A 14,162-nucleotide genomic window follows, 5' to 3' on the forward strand; every position below is an offset into this window, starting at 1 on the left:
AAATCCCATCAATAGGCTCTGAAATACTCAAAATCTGACAAATGGAAAGCCCACAAGTCCACTGAAGCACAGTCGAGCATATTGCTGTATTTGATCTGGATGGAATTTAGCTTAAACTGTTCCACTACTCATTTTATATGGGCTAACAAAATCAGCTACTTATGTATATCTTCATATAGATTTACTACTTATAACAACATGCAAGGGCTAAATGATCTTTGGCCTGTTTGTAAAATTATGAATGTTCTTTAAAATACACTGAATCCAGAAATAGCTCCCACTAGTTCTTGATGAAATGGCATAAACTGGCTTCATAATGCAGAGAGAGTATCTTTCCAGCACCACCAGCCATTCTCCTACTCATTCAGCTTTTCAAACTTCTGTCTTGAACTACTAGGAACATTGCACAACTTCGGGTGATTAATCAAATGGCAGCTAACACATCTGGTGCCTTTAATAAAAGTGTTTTATTTCAGTAGAAAAGGTATGGTCCCTTGAGGTTCAGATAATAACATGGCCCTCAGCATATTGAAAAAAGTGTTCAGTCTTGTGAAAAAGACACACTCTGTAATGCTACCACAATAAGTGTTGTCTCAGGTTAGTGCTAGTGCTTAAGTCATATCTGTAGAGGAGCCACCTTAATTTTTTAAGGCTTGGCTTTTCAGAACCTGTTAACGGTGAATTTTTGAACAAAAAGTTTATTTCCTCAACTAGACTCAGCTTTGTTAGCTGAAACCATGGCATGCAAGTAACTCTTGTGGATTATCAGTTTGTGTAAACTTATATGGGGACTGTCATGGCCAGAGATTTTTTTTCTATACAGCTAACATGAAAATTGATCAGAAACCAAATGTAACTCACTAGTGACTAGCCTTTAATTTGGCAGAACATGTTGGGGGCCTTCCCTTACTGCTATCATGTATTAGTTTATGTTTTCACCCCACTTTCCACTACAGTGGGAATTTCCCTTGTAAATAATGTATTAAAGTCCTTGTGTCCTCACACACTCTGAAAAACTCATTTGGCAGAGTGTAAATAGCTTGACAGCTGGCTTTTGGGGTCAATTAGAAATACTGCATTGCTGATGGGACTTTTCTCTTTAATATGCCTGGTAGCATGCAAAAATGCTTAGGAGACTGTCAGAATGTATACTTTTTGTTAATAACTGATTGACAGCTCTTGTGTCTGAGGCAACTTTGCTAAAGAGCTGATTTCACACCCTCCCCCCAATTTATACTTGGCCTGGACATGTCTTTTCTCATCACTTCTCCCTTCAGCTGACTCCTCCCAATGACAACAGAGCTATCCATTGTTCTTCTTGTGCCCTTGATGCCAGATGACTATACGAATGGATGGCTACCTCTTCTACCAAAGATGATAATTTTGCTTCCATCTAGTTAGGCAGGCAACATCATCTTCTTGGTCTCCCCAGCTGCTCTTGTGCTTTGCTGAGGTGCAGAGGCAACCTCAGTCTTTTTTGGCTTTTGTTTTTCAAAGTTTTGTTAGTATGATTGTAGGAAAATTAGCAGCAGTGGCAAGGAGCAGGACTCTGTTTTGCCCAACTCCTTGTTTCTTAGCATTAAGGCCCATTTGACTAGCTCCATTTAGTCATTGGGGCTTGAAAGGGAGAAGTTTGAGTTGAGGATCTATCCCCAAAGTATTCTTCTCATTGTGCTTTCCTCACACACCATATATGCCAGTACATATTCTAGATATTATCCAAGGCAGTCCCCTATAGTTTGGGCCTTTCCATTTCCTCCACATTACTTTTGACAAAAATGTGCCTGATAAAGGACTTTGCAATTCTTTTGTACTAAGTTCTTTGTGCTTCAGTGAAGATGTAACAGTTAAAATGGGGTCTGCTTAGCTTGCCTATCCCTTTTGCCTATCCCACTCTTTATTTAAACTCTATTGGGAATAGTGTGCTGTACATTTTTCCAGTACTGGTGACATCTGAGACACAAGTGAGTTTCCAGTTCCATTTTCCTTCTCAATGCACTCTTCATTAGATCCACTGTGTTTTTCTCCTCCAGTAAATTTTCATTGTGCATTGAACCATTATTAATACCATTTTGCTTAATGTTCACTTACTCCATGTCTCTAACAATTGTGAAACATCTTTCTTATTCTTTGCTGTGTTATGGACTGTGGAAGAAAAAAATGATTACTATATTTTGGAATAAAAGCCATTTGTCCATTACATATCATAGCTAGCTGGAAGCTAGAGGGACTATGGCGAGGATTGTCAAAAGTGACTAGTGATTTTGGAAGCCTCAGTTTTTGGGTACCCAGCCTGAGATGTCCAGTTAACCTATATTGTAGGTACTTTAAAAATTATCCAGTGCTTCTGGGACAGCTGGAAGAAAGATAACTGGTACTACCCTGCTGTGCTTACCCATCAAATTAAATAGCAGGATGATTGAATTTGCGCCACAACATTCATGGAGACTGAATGTGTGTGGTGTGTAACATGTACTGAAACTGAAAGAAATCCATCTACTTTACATCCTGTTCACACAGTGCCTTAGCAATATGGCTCTTGTTCCAGGGCGAATGTGCTTGTAGATGCAGTGTTAACTGCTTTGGCCTTGTCACTATCTGTTAGCTCTTCAAGTTTCTTTTCTCCAACTGGTGTCTTGATGGTTATAATGCTGATTTAACTTCATCATATAAGAAGATATTGTGCTCCCCTGTGTACTAGGCTCTCTTACTGTAAGGAGGTGAACTTGAAAGTAATGCAAGGATGTATCTATAGAAGTTTCTGGACATGCAAGGGAAAGCTAATGGTTAAAATTTATTCAGTAATATTTTAAATCCACATGGCCGAGTCTTCCCAGCAGACTGTGTTTCATTTTGGCATTCAGATTATTAGCTGTTCATTTCCTTTGCAGAAACTGCGAGCAATAGTACTGAAGTGAAATTGTCAAGATTGATTAAATCAGATCTGTTTTAACTCTAGGAATGGATGCATTGTGAGGAGTTCCCTTCAGAAACCTTGGACGCTTTTTTCACTTTCAATTTTTATTCACTCATACACTAAGGATTCCTACAAACCTAAGCACTTATTATAGTTAGCTTTAAGCTACTGTTTTGAGAACTGACAAGCAAATCCAGGTGGGAATTATGGGTTGATGCCATAGATTTTCATGTTAACTTGCACCATCCTCATTTTAAACAAGTTTGAAATAGTGAAGCAACATTTAAAATTATTTGGAGTCACTACCATGTTTTCAGCAGTGGCCATTTGATGGGTACAAGTGGCTTGCTGACTGACTTTTTATGAATAAAGAAAAGTGTATGAAGATAAACTCTTTGTTTTTATATAATTTGTAGACATAATTTCCTAAAAAGGTATCATTTAAATAGAACCCTCATGCCCATGGTGTGATACAGTGGAGGAAGCATGCTGCACAATTGGCAGGTCCTTCTTTAAGTGTAAAAGCACAATGGATGCCAAACCGGATAATGTTAATCTGCGCCTGGTTATTGAAGGGGAGTGTCACAGGGCACAGCCCCACTCTTGTCTTTTCCAGCCACAAACTGGAAGATGGTGCAATAAAAGAGATTTCTTCTCTTCCCCCCTTAAAAGCCATCTCTCACACAGGAGCACATACCTATGTCTGTCTTCGCCTTCCTTCCACTGCCTTTTCTGCTTTCTGGGCTAATGGGTTAACTAGCCTTGTAGTTCTCTCCCACCCTTTCCCAATCTATCCATTAAGCACAGCTTTGACCTCAGATTTACCCTGGGGTGATTTAATTGGTGATCTAGGGATTAGACTGCTGGTACACCTGTTGTTGCCTAGTCCTCCATTTCAGGAAGGCAGGAGCCTATATAAGGGCATGCACTGTGGAATAGAGATCTACAAAGGCTCTGTTGCTATGTCAGATTTCTACCTGTACCCAATGAGTCTGCACAGGCTTTAAAAGCTATTCAAATCTAAGGCATGGGACAGTGCTTGTAGAGCAGGTTTGGATTCAATTCAGTAGTTGGGGAGAGGGGAGACTGAATTTGAGCTTCACTAATTCACAAAATTTCATTATTCACACTGAGTCCCCTAGTCATTAATGCACAAGTTCTGCTATGCTCTATTGTATAAAAGTTTAATCTTCATTTGTTACAAAATTTGCTTTGCTTTACTTTTCTTGTTCTCCTGGCTTCTTATCAAAGGTGTGTTTCCCATGAAGATGATAATTGTGATATCTGTTTCACACTTGGTCCTACCAAAGTGATGTCCTAATGCTCAACGATGATAAATTTTGCCAAGAAAAAAATTATCAGAAGATAAGGGTTGAGAGGGAGTAATAGCTTTAAACATATATTCAAGCGTTAGAAAGATGGACATTGTAAATAAAAGACTTTTTGCAAAAAGCCTTTTTTACCAGAATGATTCCACTGTAAAAGCTCCTCTTTAAAGAATAGTTTAGACCCACAAATGCTGTATTGCCTAACTTATCATGTTGAGGTTAATGCAAGTGTAAGGGAACTATTGCCCCCTTACTAACATTCAGTGCGGGTGTTTTGGTTGGCTAGCTCCCAGTACTAAAAAGGGGGAAGGGTCGATGGGGAATCAGGACCCTGAGACTGACAGCTGCCAGGAACCATGGGGAGAGGCCAATGCTCCAGGTCAGCCTGAATGACAGGGTGGGCAGGCTAATCAGGGAGTCAGGAGGCCAGGGAGGTCCTATCCTCCGTAAGAGCTGGATTTGCCTGGGTCAGACAGAGTGGGGCTGAGCTAAGGAGAAAGCAGGGGCCCAAGCTGAGCTAGATCCAGAGGGACCAGAAAAGCAGCCCAGAGAGAGCAGACCCTGTCCTGGGAGCAGAGCTGCAGCCCCAAAGCTAGAGGCGCAGCTCAGAGAGAGCAGACTTGCCCTGGGAGCAGAGCTGCAGCAACCAGAGCCAGAGGGGCCATAAAAGCAGCCCAGGAAGCAGGTCCGTGCTGGGAGCAGAGTCACAGAAGCAGCCTGCAGTGCAGACCTGTCCTGGGAGCAGAGCTGTAGCAACTAGAGGCAGAGGGGCCAAAGAAGCAGCCCAGGGAGCTGGAGGCAGAGCAGCAGCAGCAGAGCAAAGACAGAGTGGTGGAGCTGGGGCTGGAGCAGTCGGGAGCTGGGTGTGGTGAGCAGCTGGAGGGACCGAGAGGGACCCTGGGCAGCGGGCCCAGCAAAGGGAGACACCTCAACCAAGAGGCTCTGCAGGCCAGGCTTGGATCATAACCCCGACAGGGCGGGTGCGACACTGGGAAGAAGGATCCTACCACTTAGAGCCTAAGAGTGTGTGGCCACCACCAGAGCAAGTGTCCAACCCACAGCATCCGTGCAGCAAAGCCAGGGCCTGAGAAGAAGGCCTGGGACTTGCAAGGAACAGACTGTGAACTGCCCAGACATTCCAGAGACACTGTTTGTGATGTTCCCTGCCACTGAGCGGGTTGATGTGTTTCCTTTAACCTTTCCCGTTTTCCCTTATTCTTTTTAAAATTAATTGTTGATTAAATAACTTGCATTTGCTTTAACTTGTATGTAATGGTCAGTAGGTCAGAGAAGTGCCCAGTGCAGAGAGAGAGTACCCCGGAGTGGGAACACCCTAGCCCCTTTCCTAAGTGACCACAGCAGGGTTGTGGGTTGAGCCCCCCCCCAGGAATCCTGGGCCCAGCCTTGTGGGGGTTACAAGGACTCTGCCAGACAGGAGAGTGGAAGGGGAGTCCTCAAGGGCAGGGAGGCCACTGGGTAAAGGAAGTGGGAGCGAGGACTCGGATCCTTTTGTTATCCCACTTCACTGGGGTAGTGCAGAAGCCAGGAAAGTTCCCCACAATAGCAGGACTATTCCCCCGCTTACACAAGCTAACAACTTGAAATGTATATGAAGAAAAAAGGCAACACATATAACCTGCAGAGTCAGCAAACATCTGGAACCTAAGTCACAGTAAATCAGAGGCATGGTGCTGCTTCTCCTTACTGGCAGGCCAGGAAGAAACAGCAAGGAGATTTTGGCAGAAGCATTCTTTTGCGCCTAGATAGCTAGAAACATGCTGCCTTGATTCCTCTCTTCCTGCCAATGAAGAAGAAATAGGACTCAGTACTGTAGCTGATTTGCTGGGAGTTAAACTTTATGGTTTCTGCTGAGCATGCAGAATTTGGCTATTGCCTGCTATAGCCTGGGAGCAGCTGCAATCCCCAGTGTCTAGAAGTGTGAGATTTTCTTGTTTGTTTATAATGTGAGAAGTATGCATTAGTGATTCCCATGTGTATCTGAAGTCTGTGCCTTAAAATTGCTTTCTCATAATGAGCTAGGGTATGGAATGACTGATTGTGAAAATAATACACTCTACATGCCTGTAGTAAATCTACATCCTTGGAAGCTATATTGAGATTCAGCATTAATCAAAGTAAAATAAATTGGGAACAGATGATTCGGCATCTAATGTGGTTATTTAGATATTGTTCTGCCAGCAATGCTGCTCCTACGCATTCTTTCATCTTTCTCTCCAGCCCCACATTATTCCCTGCTCATGCTGGAGACCGTGCTGTATGATGGGAGTTCGGACAGCAGACTATAGAAATCAGGTTTTCTCCTCGCTGATATGCTTGTATTTATGGTGATGGGTGGGGTAAAGAAATACACAGAAGCTGTCTTGCTTTTTTGAGTCTTCTACAGGGTCCTGTACTCTCTGTTTGACAATGTATTTGGCTAGGAGGATTAGAAGATCCAAGAAACAGTTTATTATATGTATACAAGATCTCAGGTCTGTTCCTCTCCAGGGAATGGGGAAGAGATAGGGAGAGCTTTCGGCCATTGTCACTTTATCTGACTGCAAGAGGATATTTTTCTGTGCGGGCTACTCTACTGTCCTCCTGGATAAATTGTTTACTAGCCACTTGGACGCTAATCTGAATTTCCCTCTTCCCTAGCGATCCTTTGCACATCCCCAGAAATGTGTATGACTAGTTCTGTCTGCCAGTGGCACATCCTACTTCTCATGTAACATGCACAACTTGCTGCACGTTGAAATGAGACTGTAACCTAGCAAATATCTTTAGTTCTCTAGTGTCACATTCTTGAGCTGTAGCTCACGAAAGCTTATGCTTAAATAAATTTGTTAGTCTCTAAGGTGCCACAAGTACTCCTTTTCTTTTTGCGAATACAGACTAACACGGCTTGGGAGACAGGCCAGTCCTTGCTTACAGACAGCCCCCCAACCTGAAGCAAATACTCACCAGCAACCACACACCACACAACAGAACCACTAACCCAGGAACTTATCCTTGCAACAAAGCCCGTTGCCAACTCTGTCCACATATCTATTCAGGGGACACCATCTTAGGGCCTAATCACATCAGTCACACTATCAGAGGCTCGTTCACCTGCGCATCTACCAATGTGATATATGCCATCATGTGCCAGCAATGCCCCTCTGCCATGTACATTGGTCAAACTGGACAGTCTCTCTGTAAAAGAATAAATGGACACAAATCAGATGTCAAGAATTATAACATTCAAAAACCAGTCGGAGAACACTTCAGTCTCTCCGGTCACTCGATTACAGACCTGAGAGTGGCTATCCTTCAACAAAAAAACTTCAAAAATAGACTCCAACGAGAGACTGCTGAATTGGAATTAATTTGCAAACTGGATACAATTAACTTAGGCTTGAATAGAGACTGGGAATGGATGAGTCATTACACAAAGTAAAACTATTTCCCCATGTTATTTCTCCCCCCCCAACTTCCCCCCCCACTGTTCCTCCGATATTCTTGTTAACTGCTGGAAATAGCCTACCTTACTTGTCATCATGATAGGTTTTCCTCCTTCCCCCCACCCGCTGCTGGTGATGGCTCATCTTAAGTGATCACTCTCTTTACAGTGTGTATGATAAAACCCATTGTTTCATGTTCTCTGTGTGTGTATATAAAACTCCCCACTGTATTTTCCACCAAATGCATCCGATGAAATGAGCTGTAGCTCACGAAAGCTTATGCTCAAATAAATTTGTTAGTCTCTAAGGTGCCACAAGTACTCCCTTTCTTTTTGTTTAAGGATTATGAAACAATAAAGCTAAAATCTTCTAATGCTGATTGCAGAACTCGTGGTGTTCTGCTGCATAAAGATGGTGAGTAAGGAACATCAGCATATTTCCTTGTACCCTTTCACCACCATCCCAGTGCATGGGAGCCTTGCAGCATGAAGGAAAGGTATGGGCTTGGCCAATGGTTGGAGATGGTCAGGGGACTCATGATTCCATCCTTGTTTCTGAAGGAGCTTTGTAGCTTGTTGCAAAGGGGCTGTGCCCTGTCTTTTCTTCATTCCAACCCTCTGCTGAAACATTTTTCTCCTGTGAATGGCTCAAATGCTCAGTCTCTGCTGTTGAGTTCAGGAAGTGCACAATATCTTATTTGTTTAAAAGTGCAGGGGTTTTTGAGACAAACTAAATAATTGCTTCACAATAAAAGAGAAAAGTTTCAAACTTTGGAAGAGGAGCAACCTCAGTCCTTACAGTATGCTACTTCAGCTAAAATTCAAATTCCTTGTTCTTCTTATGGATCACTAACTTTTGTTGATGGTTCTTCAGGGAAATACAAAGTGAATTAATACCATTTCATTTTCTTCTGGACACCTGCCCCTATCATAAATTGCATTTGCACACCATCCACTGAGTCACCATGTGATTTTATAATCCTAACTCTTGTGCTTTCACACCCTATCCCCCCACCCCCATATTGTTATACTCATTGTCACGTCTACAATTGAAAGCTCTTTGGGGCAGGGATAACTCTTTTGTTCTGCAGAGCATGGGTATTCTTCTGCGCTTGGGTACTGGTAATAGTGGGTATTGTCATCCCTGTTGGGAGGGACTAAAAGGTCTGTAAAGCTGAAATATCCTTTTACCCCCGTTTTTTTTTTTCCAAAGAATGGTGTTAGGAATATTGGCACTGCCCTTACTGTACCTCCTTTTTATGAGCAGACAGAGATCTTCAGGCTCTGAGATTGCTATCTGACGTCTTTTGTAAACACTTAAAAAACCCCAAAAGCTGCTAGCTGTGTGACTCATCTTAAATCCGTGGCATTTACATGCTTCATTCCCCAGACACAGGATGTGTTCCATGGGAGATGTACACTTATACGTTTAGCATATTTTTGATGGATCTACTGAAAAATAATGAATTTACATGTTGCTAGATCAGGGAACTATTTAGCCCTGAGGAGAATTGAGGCTTAATTACTGTGCATAGAGCACTTTGTGATCCATGGATGGTAGATGCTACCATATGGTTTGAGAAGAAACCAAGTACAAGGTTGATATTTTACTCTTGCTGTATATGCAGTCCAGGGATCCTAAAATGACACTTTACTTGTAAGGGATTTATTGCCCTGCAGTGTGGATTCCACTGATTAAAATTTAATTCCTGTAAGACACTCTTCTTCCTACAGGAAAGGAGGGATTTTTAAGGCCCTAGCAAGGTGCAATGTAAAGGCTAGCTCCAACGTACTGGTAGGTATTCTCCTTGACAATGCTATCTCTGCAAAGCCCCACAATGAAATTGCTTGCCCTGCCTGTAGCAGCAGAACTTTCTGGAGAATGATAAAACAGCACGAAAGAGGTGCCATTATGCCATACTACCATGTACCAGCCCAATGCAAGCCCTGGTTGGTTCCAGTTATGCCTGACTGAAATGGCCTCTCTAAATCTTTATGGGTCCAAAAAAATAGGACCTTCCCAGGTTTGGGCTAGGGAATTTTAGGGGACCTGCTTTTTCTGAGGGCAGCCTTTGCCTCAGAGTAAAGCCTCTCCTCAGCCCAACAAAAATATGCATCCAAAAGAGGATCCAGAGAGATAAACCACTGGATCCCAGTGGGTCTACTGGGTCTGTAGTTTTCTGTGCATCATTTTTAATCATGGCTGCCCAACATGGGGTTTTATTTTTCTAGGTCAGCCCTCCTCCATTTGGATATTGCTGTCATTCGTCTGTCATCACCCAGCCTTTATTCCTTCTATCTCCTTTTACCAGCCAGCATCCCACACAGGATCTTTGGTGATGTTCAGAAAGATCAGTGGAACAAATTGGTAGGAAGGCACAATCTTAAGTGGCAGGGCACTCTGCATAATGTGCAGAGGCAATACATTTCAAGAACAAAAGATTACTTGGTTAAATGATCTTTCTTTTCATTTTTCCAATTCAGTGAATAGGCGGTATCCCAGGCTAAATCATTAGCCTTTGAAGTGCAGGACAACAATGCTATGTGTTCTGGGTCCTGATTATCTTGGACATAAACTTTTGTCCTATCACAGATCTTACTGAGTTCACCCTGTTGGACACTGACCAGCCTACTGAGGGGGATCCAATTGTTGAATCCCGCATGCCCTTAGCTTCCTGGGGCTGGGCAGAGTTTAGGCACTGTCCCTGGGTTTGGGCTTGTAGGCACCCACTCCAGGTGTAGACCTTATTTTTCACACACATCTTGACTGTGGGGATTCCATGGTGCAATTGCTGAGGCCCTAAAGCTAGTGCTCTTTTTCCCTCGAACCTCCCCTTGCAGGTTTCCCAGAATCCCAGCAAAGCTTTACAGTTTACCTCTTTAAACGTACGTCATAGTGAAAGCAGATCGGCACTCTGACAGACTTAGCACAGGATTTTAAAACACCATTTCTTTCTACTTAGCACAAGAAATACTGATCTGTAGCGCATACGTGCACCCCTTCCCCCATATTCATTTTCCTGCTTCCAGTTTCTCATCACTCAGAAGAGTTTTTTGGTTATGAGACAAGTCTTCTGGGGAATCCAGAATCCTTACTCTGCAGCTCATGACTAGTCTTCCAAATCATGGAGTCTTCCCAGGCCCACTGCTTTCTCTGAACTTGATTGGTCCCTCCTACTGTGAAACCAGACCCCCTGTTATGAAACCAGACCCCCTGCCTGTTCTTGTCGCCTGCTCAAACCTTCCTGTTCCTCCAAAAGCTTTCCCATTGCTCCTCCTGTGAGTCCTTTTTTAAGCCTCTACTTTGTCATCTTTGTTCTGTCAGGGAATTTTCCTCTCTTTGCTTCCTTTTCCCTGTAGTCAAGATTAAGGAAGTCCACTCTCCTTAGCATATCCGTTATTTGGTCCAGAGAAGCTGTTAAGGTTAACAACTCTACATTGTCCCTGGACTGGATCCATTCTGTAGCCCATATCAGCAGCTGCTGGATTCCACATCCAAATAGAGGTATTCCCCGACACAACAATTTGATAAACCACTTCATAACCTCAAACAGAATTAATAAATTGTACAGGCAGATTCCCCAAATCATCACAAACCCAATGCTTATCTCAGCAAGAGAGATCAGTGGACGCATTCCAGTAAGCTTTCATGAGACTTAAGACTCTGGAGGTTAGTGCAAAGTTAGGCTTTTTTCATTGGCATGTACTTGACCCTGAAACATGCTCAATTTGTGCATCCACCGTTCATTTTGCTGACTTTGAGTGTGTTTCTGGGCCCATTTGTTTCACTTGCACCTTGCCAGAATTAAGGGTATGTCTGAGAGAAAATTTGCCTAAGTGATTGGTTGGCGATTGTTTTTTGGAAAGTAACCATCATTTGATGGTTACTTTAATCTGACAATTAGGTGCTTGTTGCAGTTTGTTTTGCTTATATGTTTTTTAAGGAATTGTAAATGGTATAAGACTTTTTTTACAAATGCAGATAGTCATAATATTGTTTAAATAGAAACATTAATTATCAGTAGTCCTGGACTGTGCTGTTTCTATAAATGTGCCAGATTTTTATAAACATTAAAAGCATTAAAAATATCAAAAAATGATATTTTTAATTTAATGTTAATTATTCAGAATGACAATTTGTGAAATAAAAAATGAGTTCTTTACTCACGACACTGTTGGTGAAATTGGCCCTAAAGAACAAATCAATTCTAATACTGCTCTATAAAATTACAACAGCACAGCTTTTAATAGCTATACTTGTGCATGAAAATTGTAGGTTTAGTATTAGAAGTTCACTTCAGAAAATGCCCCCATAGATCTCCAATACAATTAATCTTCTTTTCATGTGAGTTTTCATATGGCTATATACTTGAAAAATGCTAAATCCAGCACTTACTCTTGGGAGAGTAAATTGTTCTGTTTTTATTTATTCATCTGTGCAAAGTTAGGTTAGGCTAACATCACATTAAATTCTGGCATTGTTGAGCATTAGTGTACTGTTTTGTAGTAGTATAGATAAATTTGTAGCTATCTCTTGGAATTTTTACATTGTTTCCAAACTTTTTTTTTTGTGAAGTCTTTTTTTTTTAAATTAATTTAGTCATTGAATTGACTGGTTGTGGTGATTATTTTTTGGTAATGACTATGGTGGAGATTTCAAAAGCACAAAGTGGTGGCTTGCTGCACTTTGTGCTTTTGAAAAATCTACCCCTAAGTGTTCAATGTTTTCAGTTAATTAGAGGTGTGTATACACATACATGTATGTATGTACTGTGCATAAGTAGTGTACATGTGTGTGTGTGTGGGTACTGAACTGGGCTATTGTATGCAGAAATCTGCCTGTAATAGCCAGGAAAGTCCAGTGCTACTCATTACAGCTCTGGAGCCAAATAGCAAGATATAAGTACTACATTTTTCATTGAGAGTTTGGGCCAATAAAAGAACAGTTTGGAGTAGCAGCAATCCAAATCTGGAAATGTGGCACACCAAGAACTGTTGAGATAGGTTTTATATAACTATGGGGAGATTAATTACTGTGGTGTTAACTGAAAATGCCTCAATTAGTGTGTTCACTACAAAAGAGAGATACAGTACAATAGTTCTTGTATGCATATAGTTTGTCAGGCTGATTATAAAGAATTTTCATTTTAATTACATTATGTTGAATGGAAAAAGCTGTTCATCACTCATGGTTTTTAAAAAGACAAATAGTTAAAATTTTCTTCCTGCAATTTGTTCATTTGTAAATGGGGAACTTTCATGAAAAATAAAAAGGATTTATTTCCTTATACTGCATATAATGCAAAACAGCCTGGGGCTATCAAAGAAAATGATCCTTCAGCTAGATGCTATTGCAAGCAAGCGAGCAAGCAGAATTGCAGAGAGGTTTCTTATCAAGAGATTCCATTATTGTTGCATATGTGAATGTTCGGGGGAATGTGCCTTCACAGTATCAACTGTAAAATGCTTTGAACTCATGTTGTATTAAAATATTTTGGAAAGAACTATGAATTGATGAGTGTAAAGCAGGTCTGAGTGATACAGAAACAGCAACTCTACAGTACAAATGCAATAGAGAATTATAGATATAGATTTACACAGAGTGTGTGTGAGTGTGTGTGTATATGGAGAGACAGTGTAAAAAAAATCTAGTAGGTTCATGATGTTGTAATACATTACCATTAACTTTATCTCAGGGCAGCATTATCTCTTGTAAATGTAAATGAACTTGTTTGTCATAGTGATTGGTGAAGAAGAAGTAGGACTGAGTGGACTTGTAGGCTCTAAAGTTTTACATTGTTTTGTTTTTGAAGGACGTTATGAAAAAATATTTCTACATTTGTAAATTGCACTTTCACGATAAATTGCACCACAGTACTTGTTTGAGGTGAATTGAAAAATACTATTTATTTTATTTTTATAGTGCAAATATTTGTAACAAAATAATATAAAGTGAGCACTGTATACTTTATATTCTGTGTTGTAGTTGAAATCAATACCTTTGAAAATGTAGAAAACCATCCAAGATATTTATAATACATTTAAATTGATATTCTGTTATTGTTTAACAGTGTGATTAAAACTGCAATTAATCACAATTAATTTAAAATCTAGTTAATTTGTTTTGCATTAATCACTTGAGTTAACTGCGATTGACAGCCCTATTTTGAACATTTAATTAATACTAAATTTGAAAAAACAAATGAAGCTTTCAGAGCAATTTGAAAAAATATACAGTCTTTATCCTTCATTGCCTTCTAGTAGGGTATCTCTTTCTTCTCCTTTGGTCAGAGCTTGCAGGAGGAATCTCAAAAGGGAACTCAGTGGTGCCATCTGTATGCAGTCTTGCATTTCCCTAATGTGAGCGAACCAGCAATGTAAAAGGAACTTCTTTCTTAAGTTTCTAGCTCTTGGAAAGGGAAACTGTAAATCTGATTTCAAGGCTTGAAAGGAACAAGCACCTAAGCTCCACGGC

General features: G+C 41.0%; 1 protein-coding gene across 3 annotated transcripts in view; it reads left to right on the top strand.

Annotated features, from left to right (window-relative positions):
* The window catches only part of GRIN2A (glutamate ionotropic receptor NMDA type subunit 2A), a 321,942-nt gene that overhangs the window by 142,014 nt on the left and 165,766 nt on the right, over positions 1-14,162 (top strand). The window contains exon 1 of one of the 3 annotated variants that reach the window (XM_043493657.1): positions 3,894-3,967. The exons of the other annotated variants lie outside the window; for them this stretch is intronic. The gene's annotated coding sequence lies outside the window, so the exon portion shown is untranslated. Of the gene's footprint in view, positions 1-3,893; positions 3,968-14,162 lie in introns of those variants that run through there. 3 annotated transcript variants of the gene reach the window in all.

This window comes from Dermochelys coriacea, chromosome 10 (assembly GCF_009764565.3).
Source record: "Dermochelys coriacea isolate rDerCor1 chromosome 10, rDerCor1.pri.v4, whole genome shotgun sequence".
Lineage (NCBI taxonomy): Eukaryota > Metazoa > Chordata > Testudines > Dermochelyidae > Dermochelys > Dermochelys coriacea.